Below are 13,250 nucleotides of genomic sequence, written 5' to 3' on the forward strand. Positions count from 1 at the left end.
TAGTCAATGCCAGGAGAGGAACTTTAAGGTTTGGTTTGGCACAAAATCTACTTGGTTAAGGTAAGGGAAAAGTCAGCAAAATGACATGCTTTTCTATCCCAGCCGTGCAGTCTGACCTCCCCACAAGGTTTCTGTGGCTTTATACTGTCACACAAATTTGGCCTTGAGTCATAAGTCACATGGCCACCAGAGGATGTTGACAGTAATGTTAAAAACAGGCGTTTTAGGCATTTGAACAAGTGAAGATAGTCTCAACATGAACGTTTGTTTACAACCTGTCTGACTGCTTGTCTTTCTTACTCCACTGGGCTTCTTTGAAGCGATGTAACTGTAGAGCTCAGTCAACAAGGGACAGAAACAATGGCAAAACCTTTGAAAATAAGATCCAAGTTGTGACAAACCAGAATTATCCTTTGGGGAGGAATGCAACAGGTCAGAACAGGGACAGAACAGGTCATTTGCCAATGACTCCCAGAACGACGTACGACCACCAGAGATTGCCAGTGACTGGGGCAGATGTAGAAGAAGTATTCAGATTCTTGAGTAAAAGTACTATTACCACACATTTGATGATTTGGGTTCAAATAAGTACATTAGTTACATAAGCTCAGTTACGTTTCCTAAGTAACCACAAACTTTTACTGTTGATAGCTAAGGTTAGCTAGAGGCTGACTTAAAACTGTAATTACCTATTGACCTTTACATTCAACCTTGTGCTGATGCTCTGCCATGCAAAAGCCCTCCTGTTTATGTCCTGATGACTGTTTAGAAATGGTTATATATTTCTGGGAACTCAAAAATGCCAAGGATCAGTCTCTGTCTATTGATTTGCACTGCGCATTGTGCATAAAAAGTTCAGGATTATTTCTAAGTGCTTCTAAATCCTCTGGCAGGATCATTGACCCACCCGGCAGGCTTAAAATGCCCAACTTTACAGCAAATAAACAGCCTGGTGCCAAAAAACAGTTGTGGTCGCTATAGCTAACAAGGCTATAGCTCTATAGCTATAGCCTTATTCATGTCACCTGTGAGGGGATGAATTTTTATAGAATTCACTAAATTATATCAAGGCTTAAAGTTATACATAATTATAGGCATGGTCACATTGAGTGACAACTAGGTTTTCATTTGGCCCACCTCAGCTCCACCCACACTCCATCTCTTTGCCCATTCTAGGATTAGTCAGGTATTTGGTGGTTTCTCTCACTGCCAAGATGGTGACGGCTGGAGTCACTGTCACTGAGCTTTACAACGGCTCTTCAGGAACTTATGGATGATGTCACAGACACTGTGTCCACGGTGGATTGAGTCAATGATTTCACCCATTTGACGCTCTGCGTGCCTCTCTAACTGCCCACCCCCTCTTATTGAAAATGAATTGCTTGGTACGTCAATCACTCCCTGTCTGAAAAGAATAAAAGACATAGCAGAGTCTTCATTTCACACAGCAGGAATATCTGACGCATTGCCACTTAAAGAGCATCCAGGGTAATCTCTAAAGCATATTCAGGTGTGTCTCGGTGCATTGTTTGTGTGGCAGGAAGACTGCTGAAACAGACTCTTTATTCACACCAGAAGGTCTGATCGCTGAGATGATGTAGGCATTTAATGGTGTTTCCACATGAGCAGATGGCTTGAAAGGGCACGAAGTGAAACAGTGAAACTTTTATACTTCTCTATAGCCTACAGCCTTTCCTCTTTAGCTTATGTAACTTTATGTTATTTGCTACCTACTCACACCCTTGGAAACTTGCATCTGCTCACCAGTTGTAACAGGATCCAGGATCAGATGGAAGATTTCATCCCTTTATATTTGATATTTATTTTGGGCCCTTGATTTAATTTTGTATCTGGAGACACAGCTTCTGGAAAACTAACAAAAATCAATGCCGTCCTCTGGTTACTGAATTAGTTATTCAGATGATGAGCATCTCCAAAACTATGATGTTTTTAGGAGGAAGTTGCCAGAAAGAGAAAATAAATGTCATTGCCTTTTTCTTTTGCATATCAAGGACATGATTGAATACATGAGATTTATGCTCACATGTGTACACACATGCCAGCTATCTCTTGTATTGAAAACATGTGATTCATACTCTCCAAAATACAGTTATGTTAACTGCTTTAACTTACCATAAGTGTTTTTAGTTGTCAAAGTACTGCTTGTGTATGCCTGTCCATTTCCATTCGCTTTCTCTTTATCCAGTAAATCTATCAATACAACATGCATTCTCATAACGGAAATGATGTTTTTCCACTGGAGTGCTTTCACAAACTTTGGGCTTATTCATCAAAGATGAATCAAGCATATCAAGAATTGGGAAATTTCAGATCATAACGTGTGGCACTCATAAGAGCTTGACAACAGCTACTTAATGTATGACTTATTCTCTTCCCTCAGTCATCCACAACTGCTGTCTTAGGAAATGAGGTAAGGGATCATTTATGGTAAGAGCAATGTTACATTCCTCTTTCCACTCTCTGCTTCCTTTTCTTGTTGCCATTACAAATACAAAATATGGCTTTGTAACGTATGAAGATTCACTTCTGCATTCAAACATCTCTGTTACACAAAATGCCACAAACCTTGGCCTTTTTTCTTGTGAAATAGTGATTATTTTCACCTTTTCTTGGCCTCTAAGATTCCTTACTTAAAATTGCTAAAACAATCAGTGTTTGGCATAACTGCTCACAACTCACGTCCACATGGAAAGAGACGCCTGTGACAAGGGGTCACAAGTAGATATTGCTTCATTTTAGGGGTCGAGAGCCAAAAAAGTTGGGGACAAAGAAACATGAACTTATACTCTTTGACTCTGTATGTTGTATGTAAAGCTGCACTAATATACATTTGCATATTAACAATGGGTCAAATTACCATGTGTAGGATGAAATGAAATGATTGCTGATGTTGCTTATCCTTGTTGAATGTATAGATTAGCACTTGTTGGCACAGTATGTGCACCCAGGTGGCCAACAGAAATCAATTAACGTGTAATATAAAATATATAATGGCTTCTATGTATAAGGTGGCCACATATTGGTCATTTGTCTCAAGCCAGACTAAATTTGGAGTCTGGTCCCTGCTTAGCGTCTATAGCCCCTTTTTGACAGAGTGCTCTGTTTAAACAGTCAAAGAACAGTAAAGATTTTGGCAAAAGTATGTGTTGTTGCAAATCTGCACATTTTATTTGGGGAAGCAGGATGAGTGGAGGATCACGATCAGTTACCTCTATTCAGAATACCTAATACTGCTACCAGGCATGTGGAAAATAGGCAGCTTTACGCTACATTACAGAAACCATAAAGAGCATAAATGGAAACATGACCATTGTGACCACTGAGTGTGCAGTGACCTCATGCTCTACAGGCCTGTCTTTTATTGTCATGTCACTGGCAAAAATGACTTTAAATTAAAATGCATCTCTAGCTAGGTCAACTGTCGTGTGTCTGTGTTGGTCACTAAAGGCCATCTGCATCCAGCAAGTGCTATTCTACTCTGCTCTGTTGCCCGGGGCATCTGACACCACAAGCTTGCTTCCCTCACTCCCACTTCCAGACATCCAGCTTATGGTGTACCATTCTGTTCAGGAGCATTAGCACTAATGGAATACACTGCTGGGATACAGAGTGCTAGGCCATAAAATGACTCTTTATAAATGTCAACTCTGTTCTTTAATATAAGTGATACTCCAGAGCAGATTGGGGTGGGTTTCCTGGAAAAGACTCCCCTTACACAGTAGATAACAGGCACCATACTGTGAAAATGGGCTTTGCCCTTATGTGTCAGTGTAAATGATTGCGCTCATGGCAGGAGCTCATTGTTCAATAAAGGCCCTCCCATAGTCTGAATTAAATATCAGTCACATACAATATATTAGGTATAAGGCATATTATGGGAAAGTGCTATTACACAGAGAGAAAAGAATGGTGTAAGTAGACTTTTTACATTTTGACATGTCATATAGGAATAGAAAGGTTTTAGCAATTTAAAGTAACATTAATAATGACTGAATTGCATTCACACGTGGCACCTGTAGTTATATGTATGAATGCTCGGTGACTTGGTTTGCTGGGACATCTCAATGGTGGAGTCATTGTGCTTTTCCTGCTAAAGCCCACTGATGTGAAAGTGCCCATGAAGAAGTGACAGCATGGAGCTGATACGTGATTGAAGACAGTTCATGTCTTCTGGGTACATGACATCACCTCAGAAAGGCACCTGATCTCTAGTGCCTTCTGAACAAGCGGTCGCAATCAGTTATCAGCGACTCACAGTGACATCCTGACATGCCTTTACACAACATGTCGCACTGTAATTCATTCATTCATTCTCGAACCTCTCTTACAAACTGCCCGTGACTTTAACAACCTTAATGACATCAAGGTATTGACAGACCAAATATGTTTCAATTAGAGCCCAGTTGATATATTGGCTGTTCATGATTATTGATTGATAACGACTTATCCCAAAAATAAACTTATCAGCAGTTCAGAAATGAAAAGATATGTTTGTGCTAATTTAGAAACACAGTTTGTCCACCATGTCAGCTGGTTGGTTGTTCAGTCCATCACTTTGGCCCAGATCATACGTATCTCAACAACTTTTAGTTGGATTTGTCATGACATTTCGTCCAGACTTTCATGGTGCTCAGAGAATGGCTTTAGTGATCCTGTGCACACACAAATATACACATAAACCCTCGTAAAGCCTTTCACCAAAGTTTACTCATCCCTGCAGAATCATTTTGCCCATCCTTTTGAGGAGAAGATCTGGTGTATGCCTGCTGACACTTTTACAAATGAACACCCAGAGCCATCAAAACAGAGCGCCACTTCCAGTTCAACATTACTGACCTGACTATGTGCAGGCTTCTGGAACAATAACTGACATATTATGACGTTATGCTGCAGTATGCAGACAGTCCAACTTCTGCACTACTCTAATGTTGATGCTTTTCACTTTGTGAACCTCTTCTATGTAGGGCGTGAAGTGAATAAGCAGGCAGGCAGACAATGAGCCTGTAACCTGCTGATGAGAGACCATATAAGGCAGCAGTCTGAAGGAATGCATGAGGGGAGATGTGAGATCTGAGATGAAGGGGGCCCTACAAGTCACCCAAACGCTCCACACACACTTTTTATATAAAGTTGATATCACTACTCAGATGAATAGGTTTTGTTTTAAAGACCTAGGCCTGCTAACCTCACTGTACAGTGTAACAGCAGAACTTTACACTAACCAAGAGCCATTGAGAGCCAAATATCTCCTTCATAAATCAAGCTTACGTAAGTACCTAGGAGTGCTATTAGACGGCCTCATAAAGCATGTCTTACTCTACGATGCACCATAATGTTCCAAAGATATCTGACATTTAAGACGCCTAAATTGCCAAACAGCTGCAGAACAAAGACAAGATGCAGTAGCTGTGATGTTCAGCATATCATCTGTAGCTGAAATCCCCTCCAACAACGCAGCCATGCTGTCACTGTACTTTAAGAGTCACCAGGCCTGGCATTTATTACATCATTAATGTCTGTTTTTAAGTTTCTTGGCAAACTTTGGCATTACACTAGACAATATTTTTATTAGCGTAAAAGACAAAATGGAGAAATGGAAAAGAACGCCCCATTCAACCTGATTGAGACGTCATAGATTTCCCTCATTTGTCCAAATGGAATATGGCAGGTAGGGAGAATGGAAGGGTATCATCTCAACCAACAGGAAGTGACAATTTAGAGGTAAACAGCAGCAAATCTGAGCTCTGTCCCAAGAAATGTGGACTTTGGAGACGTGATATAAATAGTAAATAGCCATGCTGAGATAGTTTTTGTGATATCACAGTACAAGCTTTCACAGTAGTTGGATTTCACCTCCAGCTTTCAGCACTTTGATGAGTGCAATGTTATAACCGATAGATTGCTGGAGGCTGCAGCTATAACAATAAGATGCATGTTTTTTTTAAACTAGAATTATTCTTTAACACTCAGAACCATTTAGACAATGTTGAAAGTGGCTCTAATCAATATGCTTCCACAAACATGGATCAAATGACTGTGTGATGTGAAATTGGTTGTGAATAGGTGACAAACTAACACCCGAACAAGCAGTTTTTCTCAGCTCTCCTGAGCATTTAGCATCTTTCAGCTCATTGTTTTGGTTTTCTAGCCAGCAGCCTAAGTCTTTTGATTTACTGTCACTGCTCTCATTAGAGTTTTCGCTTGCAGCAGGCAGCTGTTTTCATCCAAAATGCAACTCTATGCTACTTGTCCAGTGCCAAGCAGCTGATGAAATGATGAAAAAGACACTGGAAATGGGAAAAGAGTGGTCAGCATGAAAGCTACAGGGTATCCAGTACAGGCTGGTATTTAATCACACCACTGCAGTCATCCTAACACACAAATCTTCCACTGGGACTTAACATTGCAGGGTTAATGCCGAAGACTAACGGCTCCTGTCTGCGAAGACTTATGTAAAAACAGAGAAACACATGGAACTCTTTTTGTAAAAAAACAACAGTCAAACCCTGAGAGCCTCACAGTCTTCCAGTCTGATTGTATGGGTCAATTACAAGACAGGGTCCATGCAGAGCAGCTTCAAATTGATTCTTTTAAAACAATAAATCTGTGTCACATAAGTTAAGGCAGAAATATGTGACATGCCTGCAGGCAGCAGCCACTGAATCACACAGCAGGACTGCTGCTTTGACAGCTCTTGCTTCTGTACGTGAGACAGTTCTTCTTTCAAAGAAATAATATGAATTTCAGGACAGGAGGCCAGCTTCCCAAAACTTAAACAGGAAGTCAAGGTTGCAACCATGCTGTACAGTGACCAAGACGTGCATTAAAGGTTGATTTTATTATGTAACTGACTGGATGGCTTGCTGATATTGTTGGAAAATGTGCTCCTGGCCTTAAGATAGACAGGTATGCAGTTAAAGTTTGGAAACTGTATTTTTCAATTGAAAATATGGAACATTTTCTTATTGTCACTCAACACTAACTGAAAGCTTTTTACATTGACTGTTGGAAATGCAAGCCATTCTGTCTTTCCTCGCATAAAGGCAGTATTTTGGAATATTGTATGCTTCTGTTTGGAACAAGCAGGGGAGAAACTGCGTAGTTTGTGTGAGCAGTACTGACAGCTCACAGGGACAGACTGCTGCCTATTGAAAAGCAAATTACAAGTGGAAAAAATGCATCCAAAAAGCAACCCTATCACCAGACAAGAACCTGGACGATTCTGGAAATAAACAAATTATGTTCAATCATAATATTTTTTTGAAATGACTTCTTTCTACAATATATGTGCAAGGCAACTACAATTTACTACAAGTAGATGTTGAGATATTTTACTGCATAAGTGAAAACTTTGACGTGCTGGTGGCACTAGTTGAAAAATCAGAGGATCGCTAAAATTGACCAAACTCTGGGCACCATGAATACCTGTGGAAAATTTCATGGCAATCCATCCAACAGCTGTCAAAACCTTTCACTAAAAGACAACAACCTGCTAGTGACACTAAGGAAAGGTCAGGGGATCATGGGGACCATGAATGTCTGTATAAAATTCTATGGCAATCCTCCTTATATTGGTTACTACAGTTTGGACTGAACTGGTCAACCAACTGATGAACCAACAAACCAACATTGGCATCTATATAGCATGGCTAAAGTTAGAGACAACATTAATCGCAGGTCTGCGACTCAAGAAAGTCAGATGCATTCCACACTCACTGTCTGCCTTGTTACATAAATGGCACACTGCTTCCTGGCAATCATGAGGTGTGGAATTATTAAATGTGACCGCAGATCCTCAGCATACTCTGCTACAAAAAGGCATTACAACAGAATTGCTGCTTGATTGATGGGAGGCACAGTACAAAAACATAACAGTTATAACCTAATTGGAGACACATTGGTCAAAAAACTGAGAAATTATTGAATATGGCAAAGGGAAGTGTCTGGATCATAGATACTGCACAGACGAAGAGCAATAAGAGATGCTGTCCAGGGAAAGCATGACCTCAGTTTTAATTAGGTACATGATCCTCATTCTGACGTTAGAGGTGCTCGAAATTCAAAAGACAAAGCAATTCACTTTGATGCAAGGTCCTGTCTAATGAAAATGATATAACACAAGCTTTGGTTTGGCTGGTTTAATGTTAACATGGGCTCTGGGACAATTTGGACAATTAGATTTCCTCGCAGTGATCACATGGGCCTCCAGTGGTAGCAGAATCACTGGATGTTGAAAACAGCTAAGTGTGTGGTTATCAGTCCTTAAAATCCATAAAAACAGGGTGGAGCTGCAGGACATGTATGAGCCATCAGTTAATTGCTGCAGGCCCTCTGGACAGCCCTTCAAATGTTTACCCCCCTTTCCTTCCTCCATCCACAGCACTGCAGGACATCACGTGATTCAAAGGAATTTACACTGGAGTGAAGGCTGGATGTTCCATGTCTGGCTAAGTTGAGGCTTTTCCAACACTAGAGAGCAGATTAAATTCTGAGCTGTAGTGGAAAGAATCAAACAGCAAATAAAAGTCTGAGAAGCTCATTAGAAATGAATGGAAATTGACATAATACTGTAGGTGGATGCACTGAATGTATTATTGCCTCTATTAGCAGGTATTTGGTATAGCAGAGCTACTGGTGGACAGACATGAGCTTAGCTGTGGAAAAGGGAGAAGTCAGTGTGGTCTATACTTTTCAGACGTCTGTCATCGCCATCCCTGAATCTTGGAAAATAAGGGAACAAGTGTATTCAATTTTTGCAAAACTGCAAGACGTCAGCCACAAGGATGGCCAGTAACAGTACCCAGGTCCTGGGGTCACTACTTGAAATATAGAGTTTGAATGTCTAACTATTATTCTCTGGGATATAAAGCCTAATGAACCTGGCAAAGATGTGATTTGTGGAATATTCCACTGAATCCAACCCCTCCATTGATTGGGAATGTATGACATGTGTATTAGTCATGCAGTGTGTTTTATTTTTCCTGGCAGCAAGGCTTACCCCAGCATTATCACTCTCCTCACAAACTGCTGTATCCAGTTTGTCTAAAATCCCCCTCCAGGCTTGCACGTCTAACAGATAAGCCCAAAATGTAAACAAGTCATAAATGAATCTGCAAACACATGTTTGGCTCTGCAGTAAAAGTTTACAAGGAACAAAGTAAGAGCCCAGTGTTACGCAATAGGGTTGTAATGGAGGCAATGCATGCAGGGTGAAGGGGGGTGGGTGGGAATGATGGGTTCAATCACCCAGTAATTCATAATCATCCACCTGTCTTTCCTGAACAGATAAGATGGACCTTTGTTTCATGGGCATGGAATGCACACATTTTCCTCTGTACATTTCAAGAAGTTGGCTTCATCGTTGAAAGCATAAGTCTGGGTAGAGGGATGAATTTTCTCTGATGGCTGCACAACCTACCAGAGGCCAAAATCAACAAAACTCTGGCTCTGTAAAATGGAACAGATTAGCTTCATCTTACCCATCATCAGCACAAAACCACAGTGTCATCCCCCAATCTCTGTAAATTCCTCACCAAAGATTTCCAGGAATTTAAAAAACAGTTCATTACGAAACGCAGATTTATACCAGGGCCTGACATGTTGATCATGCTTATCAACTAAACATTCCCGCAATAAATGCTTTTTTAAAAAGCTAGATTTCTTAGAATATTTGGATTAATTGTTTAGATCTTTAAATTCTATCAATGTCAATAAATGGTTCCGAGGTTCCACTGGAGGAGGAATTTCAATCAGCGCTAAGGGTTAATCTAGAGAATTTAAGACCAATCAACACCCTTTGATTGAATTTTGCTCAAACTATCAAAAAGTGATGAGAAGTGCATCTCCAATGTTCAGCTATGAGCATGTGGATTGCCCAATTTTAGTACATTTTCCAAACCAAAATTCAATAATCATGGCACATGGCAACTTCGGTGTGGTTAAGGTTCGGGAAATATCCTGTTTATGGAAAACAAAACATGGTGGAGGTATGGTTGAGATTAGGATTACAACACGTGGTTAAGGTCAGAGAAAGATCAGACTAGGAGAAAGCATGCAGGGCAGCATGTTATTGATTAGCATGAATTGCAGGTTTGTGACGAGCAGGGTATTCCGGTCTCCTCCATGAGTCAGACGTACGACATCCACCCTGTCCTCCACACCCTGCCTTTATTGCTTGCTATATGTAGAGCACACCACTTCCTGCATTGGCACTGGAAGTTAAGCGTGAGCTGCGGAATCATTCAATATGGAAGCAATAGAGAGCTGAAGTGAAACCAGAACTTCCAGGTTTAGAAGTAAGAAACCCTCATTTAAAATTCCAATGACATTTGGAGCAACACTAATCACAAAAAAATCCAGCCTTGGAACAGAGATTTTTTCAATATCATGTGACTCAGATAAGGATGGTAGTTTTTTTTTAAAGGTTGATTTGTCTGAGAATATGGACAGTATATCCAAGGAATGCTTGCTTGTATGTAGTGGATCATTCATCCTGATAGTACAGCTTTAATGGTGCCCCATTAATCCTATAAACCCACTTGAAATGCTGCAGTTTCAGCCTTATTGGCCAAATGTCCAAGTAACAATCTACTTAAATACTGATGTATATGTAGTTCTGTAACATCTCTTTTGCTACTTTTCAACACCAAAATATTCATCGCATCCATACAGCCAGTTCTTGACAGGCTTTTCTGTTCTAAATATATTCTGATGGCATGCGTATGTCTCAGCCACACAGGGAATGATGTCTTCTATGTTTACAGAGACAAAAACTGAGGTTTTTGTCATAATTGAAAGAAAAACACAGTAGTTAGCTCTGGCGGCAGTCGTCATCAAATCAGACAAAGAAAGAACTCAAATTTCATCAACAAAAATGCAGAGGAAGAAGAAACAGATGAATCGCTCGGAGGCTGCTCTCTGTGACAGCACATGATTAGCGGTAAAAATATTTAGTGCTGTCTGAGCTTTTGTTTTTCTTAAGAGACAGCCGTGCCATCGAACATAATGACATCCTTGGGTGCTGTGGACTGCTGGAACTTTTATTTCTTGTTGTGCAAACTTCTAAAGTTGAAACTGATTTTGAATTTTACAGGTAAAATTGGTAAGAGCCATGGTTCAAGTCTCCTATACATGTCTGAAACATGGGAGTGCTGAAAAGTGTGAACGTATGATGCATGAATGTGGAAACTTACAAACTCCTGACTTCTGAAAATGACGAGATCCAGACAAAGTCTTCAGTGCCACTAACATGAATTATACAGACTGATCTGGAAGCGAAAACGCTAGCAGGGCCAATGGAGTCAACAATGTTAATGTTTTGAGTGTGGAAACTCGTTCGCGACCTTTTGTATCTGGAAGCAAAATAATCTGAGCTCAAAGGTCCACCAGCTGTCAGCCAGAGCTCTAATGCTAACAATGTTGTCTGCTTGTGTCTGTCATGGATGGAGCTGCAGATAGATGTCTAAAACACTGTCAGCGCACTGCAACGTAGATTTCTTCAAAGATAAACTGAGAGGACAGCGCCAACAGAAACAGCGAGGGAGCAGCTGACTTCTGAGTACTTATGTAACTAAATGTGTTTGTATAACACTAGCAATGTAATAATTTGCAATTTTGTCAACCTGCCAAGTGTAACCAGTTAGCAGCGCGTCATCTGACTCCTCAGCACAAAGCAAGCTAAGCTATGAGGTCGCAATAATGTTCACAACCACTGCAGGTACTGTTAAAAGGTTCAATTCAGCCCTAACTTGGTTTTTAAAATGACATCATCTTAGTAAATATTGAATGTGTTTGAAAAATGCATGTGCTGTTATGTGCACAAATCCCTTGAATGACAGATCTCCTCCCAGCCAGGTTGCACCCTCACAAGCCTGCTTTTTATTCAACAGCGATGGACTGTTTTGGACCCTCCACCACAAATGATTTTTTTAGTGTCATCATTAAAATATACAAGCCTTTTATTATTGTGCAGATTCCCTCCAGAAATCGGGGAAGCACCGCTTGTACTATTCCGCCTCCCCTCATAGAATGAGATGTTCTGTCTGCACAGTGGAGTTCATGAGGACTAAGATAAGTTTCAGTCATGAGGCAAGTTCAGCTCCAAAATGCATTTTACTGCCTTTGTTTTTGACTGCTGTGTGTGTCCATTGAACTGTAAGTACTTATATTATACATATTGATATAGTTGAATCAATATGCATACATATTTAAGATAAGCTACCACTGGTGATGCTAACAAGGATAATTAGGACCTAATGGTTAATTTGTGATTTGAGCGGTCACTGAAGTGGTTGGGGGTGTTTTTCAGAAGCCTCTGCCTCATTCATTCTCTTTCTACTACAAATATGAGAATTAAGATAAGATTCTGGCAAGAGTATTTCAGCTCCATTGGAAAAGAATTAATCATGTCTTCATCGTGAGTTTAACAGTTCATACATCCATGTTGTGAGCTACATTGTGGTTTTGACGCAACTCTGCATTCAATGGAGCATTAGTGCAGGTCAGACCGATCATGTGTTGGCACCTCAAAAAGGATGACAGCCACCTTGGAGCCAGAACTAGACATGTGGTGTTGGTCATCCAAGAAAACAAACACTGCAAGCCGAGAAATAATGATGAGGAGCAGTGCAGATGTGACTCTAAACTGTGTGTACTCTGACTTTATGATGTTGGGCTGGTGCCTGGACGGAGTGCAGAACTTAAAATACTGAATGCTCACAGCATAACAATGATGTTTTGACCACTTTAAGAGCCAGTACACATCCTCAGAACATCTGTGAAAATGCTGCCTGATCAGCAACAAATGGACAACTTTAAGGACTGTAGGTGGTCCTGTGGGCTCAGGGGTCTACGATGCTGACTGTGACAATCACAGTGTCCTGGTCTGAATTTGGCTGGGAACCTTTGTCATCACCTCTCTGTCCCCTCATCTCAAATCTCTCCTGGTCTTCTAACAAAGACAAAAGGCCTCATTACAATGCAGCAGATCAGCTACCTGGCTAGGTTCATATCTGTCTTAAAGTGGAACTCCATTGATTTTACACATCAAGGTGGAATGTGATTGCACATGTGAAAACAGCTGTATAAAAGCCCTTTGAATATCCAGAGGGAGCTGTGTGAAGTGGAGGAGTTATAAAGACGTTTGCTTACTAGGCCTCTGTAGCCCACTCTTCATCTCTGCTTGAGGCTAGCACCTTGAGGCTACATTAGCCACCACTAGCTTAACGCCC

This window comes from Chaetodon auriga, chromosome 7 (genome assembly GCF_051107435.1).
Source record: "Chaetodon auriga isolate fChaAug3 chromosome 7, fChaAug3.hap1, whole genome shotgun sequence".
In the NCBI taxonomy this organism is placed as follows: Eukaryota; Metazoa; Chordata; class Actinopteri; order Chaetodontiformes; family Chaetodontidae; genus Chaetodon; species Chaetodon auriga.